Raw genomic sequence first — 12391 nt, forward strand, 5'->3', positions numbered from 1 at the left:
TGAAGAAATCACTGGATGGGTCTGGCTCTCCTGATGTTTTACCAACAGCTGAGAGAAGACACAGGATGCACACTGGCTCAGTGCCCTGTACATTAATAGGTGCTTGTAGGCAACAGCTGACAGTCACTTATCCATGTAATATCAACTTAATGAGCACCTACTATATCCAGGCTCATGCGTCTGGGAACTGTAAGATCTTTACCTTTCATTTTACCAAAGGAGGTACAGAAAAAAACACAACACAAAACAACAAGTGTGTGTGTGTGTGTGTGTGTGTGTGTACATATATAGTCTCAGAAAAAGAAACATGGAAACAGAGCATGTTAAATGGGATGGAGCATCACAGTGGTTGAGGAAAGGAGCTGCTCAAGGAAGTCTGTATAAAGAGATGACATTCTTGCCGATTCCATAGTGACAGGAAGAAGCTGGCCATGCAAACATCTGGAGAAGAGACATCCAGATATTGGGAGCACCATTCTTAACTTTGGAGATTCAAGAATCAAAGAAAAGAGAAGTGCATTATGGCAGAAGGATTTGGTGCTGGGGAAGCACTGGGCAAACCACCTGAGAGGTAGACAAGGAACAGCCAATGCATTTAGGATCTTTCAGGCCCCCATTAGAAGTATGGGTTTTATGCTGAGTGCAATCAAGGCATTAAGGGTGGGGCCTAATCATGAGGAGAGATTTTAACATGACTTGCCCTTAAAAGGACAACAGTAGAAGCAGGAAGGTGAGTTAGGAGGCGTCACAATGATCTGCATAATGGATGAGGCAGGGGATACTAATTATTGAGAAAATGAGCAGCGGTAGCATTGGGGAGGTGTTTTCAAGGGAGAGTTACAAGGCTCATGATGACCAGTTCATGGCATGGGACATTCAGAGGATGAGAACTGAACTGCACACATGGCAGGTGGTGGTATCACACTATGAGGGACAAGGGTAGGAATGGGCAAGTGTATTGGGAGGGGACTAAGATCAAGAGTTCTGTTCTGAATGCTTTGATTTTGAGGTACCTAGAAGATGTCTAAGTAGAGATGCTTATTAGATGTAGCCAGAATTCAGAATAATCTTACCTTCTGGATTCAGTTATAAGTCAGTCTGCCTTGGGTGTCATAGTTAGCAAAATCATTACTGGGTCTGGAGCGGTCATGATTCCCAGCCTGATGTCCCCAGTATCGTGAATAAAGCCCTCTGTGATAGCAGCCCTGCCAGCGTATACCTGCCTCTCTCACTACCAGCTTTGCTGCTCACCCCTCCTTCAAAACATCTGAGCTGCATGACTACTCAGAAAGCCTCCTGCTCAATTGGAAATGTGGGGTCCCCACCTAACAGCTGGGGTTGGATCCTGGATTAGCAGCTGATCATCTCTTGCCTTAGGAATCCTTGGGGAAAGGCTGCGGAACAGTAGCCTGGCCCAGGAGTGAGTCATCGCTGAGCGCTAGAAATGAGGGACTCCCTGCAGCTGACACCCCCACAGCGTGTCCCACTTCCTGGAGAGAGGCAAGCACTCTGGAAGGTGGAATGGAAAATCACACTCACAGGTCACCACTTTTAAAGAAACCAGTAGGTTGTGGAAAATTCTGGTCTCATAGGAGAAGTGGGTGCAAACTGTTGAAATCTTTACTTAATATATGCTAAACTGATCTTCTGTATATAAAGAGAATTGAAAATGAATCTTGATGTGAGTGGAAGGGGGGAGGGAGAGGGAAAGGGGAGGGTTGCGGGTGGGAGGGAAGTTATGGGGGGGGGGAGCCATTGTAATCCATAAGCTGTACTTTGGAAATTTATATTCATTAAATAAAAGTTAAAAAAAGAACTTTCCTTCAAGACATTGAATAGTTAGTACTTTTAGACACAATATAATAAATAATTTCTAATAAAAAAAAACCATAAAACTGAAAGTTGAAAGCAAGGGAATGTCATTAAGGAAAAATGTAAAGCCTGCACCACACCCTCAGATACTCTAACACATCTTCCCTGCCTCCCTGAGCCATCTCCCCTCATTCCAAGCCCTTCTCTCTTGCTTTCCTTGCCTTTTCTTCCTGCTCTCTTGCATCAGTTCACTTTTCTCAGGACAGCCTTGGTTTAGGAACTTGAGTTTCTCAAGTGATTACTGATGAGTCAACTGCACTCTCCCTTGTGGTGTCAGACTCTCTGCTTCTCAGTGGCAGGAAAAAATGAGCAGAGTTCCTTAGATTCTCCTCCAGGAGCAGCCTCTGTATACACCACTGGCTTTTGAGGGGCTAATACATGGCATCTCTATTCCCCACTGAAGTTCTGAGACAGTTTAGAGGCAGACGCAGTAGTCTGCAGAAATCAGCTCAAAATTGCACCTTCAATACAAATGAAAAGCTCATTGGAGGGCTTGGCTTCTTTCAACTTACTTACCATGACAGGTACTACTGAAAAACAGCAGACTTCTCCTTGGAGACTTTCCTCATAACTAAGAACAAGCAAAACACCACCTCTACTGAAGAGCTATGGTGGGGCTGAGTGGCTCCAACCCAGTTCCTCCTCTCACACTCATCAATCAACACAGTTTACCCACTCTGGGGAAGAGAGACACAGTGCAGGGGGGAACCAAGGTGTACATTTAACAAAGGGTCCTCCACACCAAAGGAACCATCAAGAGTGGGAATTATGAGGGGCCTTTCCAAAAGTAAAAAAAAAAATGGAATGAAAAGATCAATTTATTTTGGTGCAAAAACAATTTTGAAATTCATGCCCAGTCTAATAATAATACTCATTTCCCATAAACTTTTGGAATACCCCTCATATGCATGGATTTCAAAATATTTTGAAAAAATAAACTTATCTTTTCATTTTCCATGAACCTTTGGAAGCACCCTTGTTTGTGCTTCTACCTCACCATATGCGCTTCAGAAAGAAGTTGATTCTCAATGTCCTTCCCAAGAGAATATCATTAAAGGCTAAAGTTCAATCATCAGAGGAGTGATTTGTACACAGGTTTGGGCAGCTGCCTCCTCGTCCCATGATAAGGCTGGCTTGTCCCTGTCTCAGCTCATCTCATTGTCATCGTAAATCAATGTGTGCCATCGATCTTAGAAAGCCAGTGGTGCCAGACGGCATTGAGAACTGAACCTGATCATTTCTTCTCAAAACTCTCACCAGGTCTCAGTGCTCTATGATTTGAAGTCCAAACTCTTTAGGCAGTTATGACATAGATTATTCATCCTCATTTTTGTTAGTACAGCTACTATGCTCCATGTGGGTTTTAACTGGGAATAAGTTTCCTCAACTAGAGATTATATTTCCTAGCTTCCCACATGGCTACTTTCCAGCCAGTAGGATGTGATAGAAAGTGATGTGGGTAAAATTGGAATCATCTCCTTAAAAGAAAACTGCTTTCCCTCCTCTGCCTTCCTTCCCTTCACCAGAGGATAGATGTGGTAGAGGTGAACCAGATTCAGCCATGAAGGCGACATGTAAAGAGATAGCAATGCAATATGACAGAAGGAATATGGGTCCCTGAATGACTGTGTGGAGCAAAGACAACTACCCCTCCTTGACCATCTACCAGCAGAAATTTTTAAAAATATTTATTGAATTATTTGAAAGACAGTTACAGAGAGAGAGGAAGAGACAGAGAGAAAGAACTTCTACCCACTGCTCATTTCCCAGATTGCCACAATAGCCAGGGCTGTGCCAGGCCAAAGCCAGGAGCCAGGAACTTATTCCAGGTCTCCCAAGTGGGTCCTTGGGCCCAACCACTTGGGCCATCTTCCTCTGCTTTCCTAAATTAGCAGGGGACTGGATCAGAAGTGGAGAAGCCAGGACTAGAACCAGTGTCCATATGGGATGCCAGCATTGCAGGTGGCTTAACCCATTATGCCCCAAGCCAGCCCCCATTTGGACTTTACATGATTTAGAACTTAATCCTCCACCTTGGTTTATGTTAAGGTAATATAGCTAATATACAAATAGCAGTATGTAGAATCTGTAATTTTGCTCATAGTCATCCTATTTCCCTCTCTAGCCTTACATGAGTCTACAAACAGCTGATGTCTGATTTGAAGGAAGTCATGTGGAAGACTGTGCCTTCAACCCATAAAGTTTGGCTTAACTCTAGGTAGCTAGTGTCAGAAATCATGTAAGTAATTTTCCTGCTTGCACCGGGTATCTGGATTACCAAATTGTGTGCTTCACTCATTCAATCAATTAGCAAAAACCTTTTGAGTTCAATTATGTACCAGGCACTGAACTGGAGGCTGGATAAATCACAGATGGACTAGTAACAACCCTTGCCCTCAAGGAGCTTGAAATCTAGTATAAAAGGAAATTATAATAGCGTGGTAGGGCTTATAGAACTATGCAGAAAGTATGCCTTTGAATGAAGGATTGAGATGGGCTAATGGCACAGGGGTTAAGCCGCCACTTGGGACATCTGCATTTCACATCAGAATCCCTCGTTTGAGTTTTAGCTCAGCTTCAGATTCCAGCTTCTTGCTAATGAGCATCCTGTGAGACAGCAGGTGATGGCCCAAGCACTTGGGTCCCTGCCACCCACATGGAAAACTCATATTGAGTTCCAGGCTCCTAGCTTTGGCCCAGCCCACTCCCAGTTGTTGTGGACATTTGGAGTGTGAACTGGTGGATGAAAAAGCTCTCTTTCCCTCTCCTCTCCTCCTCTTCACCCACCGCTCTCTCTCACTCACTTTCTCTCTGCCTTTCAAGTAAGATGAAAATTTTTAAAGGAGGATTTATTTATAAGGTATGGGAAGAGGTCAGTCCAAGAGAAGATGCCCTCTTATCTGTATTCTGAAAGATGGGAAAGTGCTGCCTCCTGGACAAAGATAAGGGAACATTCCATTCAGCAATGACTGCCCATACAAAGGAATAGTGGTATGAAAATGTGCCTGTGCTCAGTACTTCCACATTTATTCATATTGTTGGCCAGAGGATGGGATTAAGAGGAGGGCAGTGGAAGAAGACAGAAGATATTGGAGACACAGGAAGAGTCTTCATATTTCATGCTGAGCAGACTCAACTTTATCCTGGAAGTTTCTCAGAGCATAGCAGAGGGTCCAACCACAAGTGAATAATTTTAACAAGCAAGTCACTTTTGTGATGATGTCAGTAGGTGATGAAGAAACTTGCATAGACTTGCATTTTGAATGACCACTGTGGACTTCTAGAATCCAAACCTAGAGCAAATTACTCAGAACAATCATTCCGCTAAAATCAAAGAAATATTATAGACAAAACTATAAAAACACTGAGGATCTGAAAAGACAGAGACACAGAGAGGTCTCCCATCTATTCACATATTGAACCAGAAGATGGGTGATCTTTCTGGGTCTCCTTCACATAAATAAAAACAAACAAATAATTTTAAAGGGTGAAGGAAAGGAAAAAGAAAGGGAAAGGAAAAGCAGCTATTTGTAGGGATTTGTGGCCAGGGGGAGGCCCTCTCACAAACTTGCACTTCATTCTATAAGGTCTTGGCTGTGAGCCAGAGGTTCTCCAACCTTGAACTTGCTCTGAGCTGTGTCAGCAGATGGTGTATCTCAGGAGGAAGACCTTCCATTCCAGCCCTCAGTGAAACCTCACAAATTTTTCAAGAGCAATGATCAGCAAGCAGTCAGAGATTACCAAGTACACGAGAAAACAAGATAGCCTGAGCAGAATCAGGAACCATTGGAAATCACAGACCGCAGAAAGTGACCCATGTGGATTTCAGATGTTAGAATGATGAGATATTGGAATCACAGTGAAATATTGTGACTACCAGGTTTAAAGAAATAAATGGTAAACTTGAAAGTATACGCATAGAATACAAAGTGATACAGCACATTTGGAAACAAATCAAACTTCCAAAATGGGAAAATACAAAAGCCAAAAAATACAACTCACTGGACATATTTGGCTACAGACTGGTTGCATCAGAAAACAAAATAATGAACTGAAAGAGATTGTGGCCATCCTATGGATCAAGGGGAATCTCATTTTCTGAGACTGTAGGGCAAAATTGTTTCCAATCCTTTCAGTTGTATTTTGGCTAATTTCCATGTGATGAGCTCTCTCTTATGGGGCACACCTAGATAATAATTACCTCTGTTTCCTCAGAGGCTGTCATCCCTGAAATGTCTAATGTGGTAGCTGAGTGCGTTCATATCTTTCTTCAGCAGCTCAAAGACTGCTATCAAGCTCCCTTCTATTAAGCAGATGTCCGGTCTCAGCACCCAAGCCAGAACTCTGAAACAGTGGAAATTTGCCATCTCTAGCAGGTAGAATTATCAGTAGGTGCTTGATTAATGCCTAGTAGGTAGATTTGATAATGTTTCCCTTTTTGATTAAGAGCTAACATTCCTTTGTTGGCCCATGTCACCCACATCCTGTGTCTGGGGCATTACAGATTACAGAAGTCAAGAGCCCGGCTTCCGCCTCCATAAACTAAGTAGGTGGAAGGGTATATGGCCCCTATAGGGAAATGTATCAGAAGTTTCCATAAGCAAAATCACAGTCAAGACCTCTTTGTCCTTTGTTAATCAAGACTAAACTGCTCTTCTTTGGAGAGGGCCTCCACCCTCAGAGGGCTGCCATGGAAACTGGCGCACTTGAGGCTTCAGAGGCTCCTCACAAGTTTAATTTTACCCACAGAAAACTGTAATCCAGAAGCACTGGCAGCACAGAGCATTTATTATCAGGGGATTGCATGTGCATCTCGCAGGGAATAAGACCCCTTTTCTTTCTTTTGGAGGATGCCCACCTGAAATGTCCAGGTGAAAGATATCAGCCAGCCATGGAAACTGACCAAGAAGACCAAGACCTGAGCTACACCTGCACACAGGAGGAAAAAGGGCAAGTTACTGGAGAAGCCACCTGCTTGTAGGCTTCAGAGAAATGGGGAGGCTCAAGTCAGGTTAGGGCCCGGGGGACACTTTGATTACATTTGATTCACTTTCTGCTCTGTTCACAACCACTTCCACTTATGTCTGAGATTTCAGAATTATTTTTCCAAAATGAAACAAAAATACCTCTATTTCCAACTATATCTCCAACAAAGGGAGAGAAAAGGACAGCATTAATACAACAGAAGGAGAAGGGGGGGTCTCTTTGAAAAGGAAAGTGTAGCCCAGCATCTTTTATATTCTTCCAGTTGTCCAGATTCCAAAACTTCTAGTTATTTTATCATAGCATTCAGAGCTGGAAGAAAAAATGGGCAATTGTTGGTCCAACATTTTTACATTCTAGATGAGGAACTGAGATACAACAATGTGGATTAGTGATGTGTCCAAAATAGCTAGGACACATAAGAAAATAAAACCAGACCAGGAACCCAGGTCCCCTGACTTTACCTCCTACCCTGATCCCTCACTGGCCCTTCCGTGCCCCAAATTACCAGCACCCATCAGTCAGCAGGTTCTACTGAGTCAACTCCCTGGCCTTTCTTCTGCCAATGCTACCACATAGGCACAAGCCATTATCACCTGGATCCACAACAAAAGAGGAAGAAAGTCAGATTCCATGCTAAGCCTATGGTAAACATATCATTAATCCCAACAACAACCTATGAGCTGTGTAATAATTCTAATTTATAGATGAAGGAACAGAAACTTGAAACTGAGAAACAACACACAGCTGATAAGTGACAGAACCAGGATTCAACCCCTCATTCGTCTGATTCCAGATCCCTACTCATAACCTCGTCATTACACTATCTCTGGAGAATAGTTCCCTAGCATCCAAGCTGGGATGCAAACAGGCATTCCAATATGTGGTACTGGCATTGCAAGTGGTAGCTTAACCCCTGTACCATAATGTGAGTCCCTAAACTTGCTCCTCATCACTTCATTACCTTCCTCAAAAGCCCAAACACTTATCTTGTCATTCAACAGTTTCCATAATCAGCTCTGACTGACCTCATACAGGTGGGTCTCTAAGCCTCAGGCTTGCTCTTCTGTGGACGTAGTTCCACATACCTAATTTTCTCCCCAGCATGTTTTCCTAAAGCCCTTGTATTCCTCCTCAAAATCCCAGCAGTGTTTCCTTTATTACCACAACACTAACCACATGCTTACTAATTCAACAATATTTGCCGCCTAGAAGTGGCACAATTCAGTGGGCAATGCATACACTCTGAAATAAACTGATTTGAACCCTGTTTCGACCACTTATTAGCTGTATGACTTTAGACAAGTTTTTCAATCCATCTGTGCTTCCGTTTCCCAAAACGTAGAGTAAGAAAAATTATGGCTCCTGATCAGAAGGCCGTTAAGAAGATTAAATTAGTTGATACATGTAAAATTCCTGGAACAGTGTAATAACTCAGTGAACATAAGCTAGTCTGATCAGTAGTAGTGGATACTGAGCCTTTGGCTTGTTGCTAGGATACAGAAATGAGGAAATCACAATCAGTCTCTTCTTTCACAGTTCAGTGAGTAAAGTAGGCATGACATCCAATAATCCTAGTCCAGTGATCCAAATGCTATCAGAAAGGCAGGTCGGGAGAGCTGGGGGAAGAGGGAGAGGCACTAAGTGCCTGGAACAGGTTAAGATTCTAAGCCAGCAGAAATGTGTCGTCTCAAAATTGAAGAAGCAGAGGCATGCTCCTGGTAGCACCTGAATTTTGGTGTCGCTGTCATCCAGGGGTGCAGGAGGAATGGGGCGGGGATCAGCTCCTAAAGGGGCAACCACAGTGAGGAATCGGAGCTTTCTCCTGAGATTACCAGGCTACGTGTAAGGGATTAGATAAAGAAAAATATGCTCGGGTCTGGGATTGCTGTAGAAAATGTTATAACTTCAACCCCACACACGGCTGTCTCCAGTACTCACAAGGTATCTCCCTGACGGAAGGAGACGCGAAGTGTGTGGGCACTCAAGCGACTCCACGCAGTGAAAATGGCCCTTATATGACGATCTCTGCAGGGACATTGACCCAGTCACAAGTGTCAGACGAAGAAATTCAGACAAACTGCAGGCTCTAAAACACAGGCAAAGGGAGCCCTCCCCTGCCAAGAACAGCGTTTCTAGCAGTTACTTCTCTAAGTCGAAACCGACCCACACACAAGAAGACCCAGAGCTGGCGGCAGAATTTCTGAAAGCAAGCGTAGAAAGAGACACTAATGTCTTCCCCAGGAGAAATGTTCTGATGAGAGGTTTAATGGAACAGTCACTCCACGTCCACCCTGGCCAAGCTTCACAGATGCCTGCTTCTACCCCACACCGCTGGGCACTGGGGAAGGGTCCAGAAAGACCCTGACTGCCCAGAACACCCAGGAGCACCAGAGCCGCACAGTGCACTCAGGATGGAGTGCACTTCCAGGTCCATTTGGGCTCGTGGGACCCAGCCTACATCTGCCCATTAGCTATTTCATCCATTTGATGCTTAGCTGTTTTTTCCTTTCATTGAGGCCTTCAAATATCCCTGTGTGTTCACAGGAACAGTGGTTTATGCTGCCAATTCAAAGAATCAAGGCTTCAAAGGAAAGGCACCTCATGCATGCCCCCAGCCCACTCCCATGTTCCTGCTGGCTATTTGTATAAGTTCTTCACAGGCAGAAAAGAGTAGCCTCACATCACTGTGGGGTTAATCAAGGGTCTCTGCAGCTTCTTCTACCCTTTGCTTGCACTGCCTTCTCCCGGAGGCTGGCCAGGAAATGCATGCTGCTTTTCATCCTAATTCAAAGGCAGTGCAATTTTTCATACCTGTACAGGAACCCATGCAGGTTATGATTCCAAAGAGCATCTTGAGGTGCAAACAGAAAGAAAAGCAGTGAGACCATCAAGCCGTGAATCATAAGCAGCTTCCTGACATGGTGCCACGAGTGGCCATAGGACCTGAAAGTTTCATTTCCTCCCTTGCTTTGCAGGTTAAACCCTGTCAAATGCAATCCAGCCCCATCCAAACTTCTGTTGAACAAAATGACTGTTCTCTAAGCTCCAGCAGGTAGCAAACCTATTTGGAGACACATTCAATACAACGGCAGTCTAAGACCCTAAGACAGTGCCTTGGCCTCAATCTTCCTCTACTCCCTCTTGCGCTCTCTCATTCTTGTATTCTCTCCTTCCTTCTCAGACCTTTCCTTCCAATGTCAGCTTTTGTAAACATCACTTTTCTGCTTCATTTTCTAGATGTCTTTTTATAGAAATCTTTTATTTAATAAATATAAATTTCATAAGTACAACTTTTGGATTATAGCGGTTCTTCCCCCCATACCCGCCCTCCCACCCCCAAATCATCCCACCTCCTACTCCCTATCCCATCCCATTCTTCATTAAGATTAATTTTTAATTATCTTTATATACAGAAGATCAACTCTATACTAAGTAAAGATTTCAACAGTTTGCACACACAGACACACAAAGTATAAAATATTGTTTTAAGACTAGTTTTACCATCAATTCTTTTAGTACAACACATTAAGGACAGAGGTCCTACATGGGGAGCAAGTGCAGTGACTCCTGTTGTTGATTTAACAATTAACACTCTTATTTATGATGTCAGTAATCACCCAAGGCTCTTATCATGAGCTTCCAAGGCATTGGAAGCCTCTTGAGTCCACAAACTCCAACCTTATTTAAACAAGGCCATAATCAAAGTGGAAGTTCTCTCCTCCCTTCAGAGAAAGGTATCTCCTTCTTTGGTGGCCCCTTCTTTCCACTGGGATCTCACTCACAGAGATCTTTCATTTGGGTCATTTTTTGCCACAGTGTCTTGGCTTTCCATGCCTGAAATGCCCTCATGGGCTTTTTAGCCAGATCCGAACGCCTTAAGGGCTGATTCTTTGGCCACAATTTTCACCTTTTCCTATCTTCATTCTTGCTTATTTATACTCATTCTCTCTTTGGCCCCTTATTTCCTCCTCATTTCCTCTCTGCCTTCCACCTTTTGTCTGTCTTCTTGTCTCTTCTTAGTCTTGCTGTGGAAAAGCTAGGACCCCAAAGCTAGAGTGAGATTCAAAAGTGTTCGCAACAAGTGCCACATGGACACGGACACTAGAAGTTGAGCAGGAGAAGGAACTCTAAGACTCCCCAGCTTTGCCACTAACTGGTGGGCCAGAGGAGTTCTGGGAGTGTCTAGAGCTGGCATGAGGGTAGGGGTGTGACAGAACCCTCCAAAGGCTCATAGAATTGGCTAATTTCTAAGCAGTACAAAAGTATTTCTACCTTTTTTTTTTTTTTTTTTTGACAGGCAGAGTGGACAGTGAGAGAGAGAGACAGAGAGAAAGGTCTTCCTTTGCCGTTGGTTCACCCTCCAATGGCCACCACGGCCGGTGCGCTGCAGCCAGCACACCACGCTGATGCGATGGCAGGAGCCAGGTAGTTATCCTGGTCTCCCATGGGGTGCAGGGCCCAAGCACTTGGGCCATCCTCCACTGCACTCACTGGCCACAGCAGAGAGCTGGCCTGGAAGAGGGGCAACTGGGACAGAATCCGGCACCCCGACCGGGACTAGAACCCGGTGTGCCAGCGCCGCAAGGCAGAGGATTAGCCTAGTGAGCTGCAGCACTGGCCAGTATTTCTACCTTTTAACCATCTGTATGACTATACAAGTGTGTACCAGACTGAGAACAAGAAAAATAGGCCCAAGACCTGAGAATTATGTTGGTCGTACAGCCAGGACTTGATGATGCTAGGACTGCCATTCAGAATCATAACTGGGCCTTGTCAAACATAAATGACTTCACAGAACAGGGGTAGGCATTTGGCTTAGCAATTAAGACACCAGTTAAGATGCCCACATGCCATATCAGAGTGCCCTGGGCTCAATACCTGGCTCCCGAGTCCAGCTTCCTGTTAATGTAGACGCCAGGAGACAGCAGGTGATGGCTCAAGTAATTGGGTCCCTTCCACACATGTTGGAGACCCAGGTTGAGTTCTGGGCTCCCTGCTTTGGCCTAGCTTAGCACCAGCCACTGCAGTCTTTTGGGAAGTGAATCAGGGGCTCACTCTCTTTCTCTCTCTCACTCTCTCTTGCTCCCTCTCTCTTTCTCTCCCCTTCTCAAATAAATAAATAGAAGCTTAAAATTTAAAGAAAAAACGATTTCACAGAATGACAATATCAGACCAGGCCACTCTGTGACTGTGATGAACCAAAGCAAAACAAAATATTCCCTAATCACGTCTAAACATGGGCAAAAATATGAAGATTGTCCAAGGCACAAAAATGACTAAACGTCCCTTTCTGGTGCTAATGAGTGACTGCTGTTTCCTCACATTTTTACTGAGACTCCCCAGTTCCCCATGGTGTGTGTTCTCTCTCATCCCGACAAGCAACAACTTGTTCAACTGGAAGTATGTCCCAAGCAGACTTGGACTGGAATCCATTGACAAGCTATGAATTCATGCCCTTTCAAGCCTCAAGTTCACTTTGAGGAGGGGACTTCAGCCTCCAATGGGGACTGCCAATTTGGTTTTGGGGAGCCTG

The sequence above is a fragment of the Oryctolagus cuniculus genome, chromosome 6 (genome assembly GCF_964237555.1).
Source record: "Oryctolagus cuniculus chromosome 6, mOryCun1.1, whole genome shotgun sequence".
NCBI classification, from domain to species: Eukaryota; Metazoa; Chordata; class Mammalia; order Lagomorpha; family Leporidae; genus Oryctolagus; species Oryctolagus cuniculus.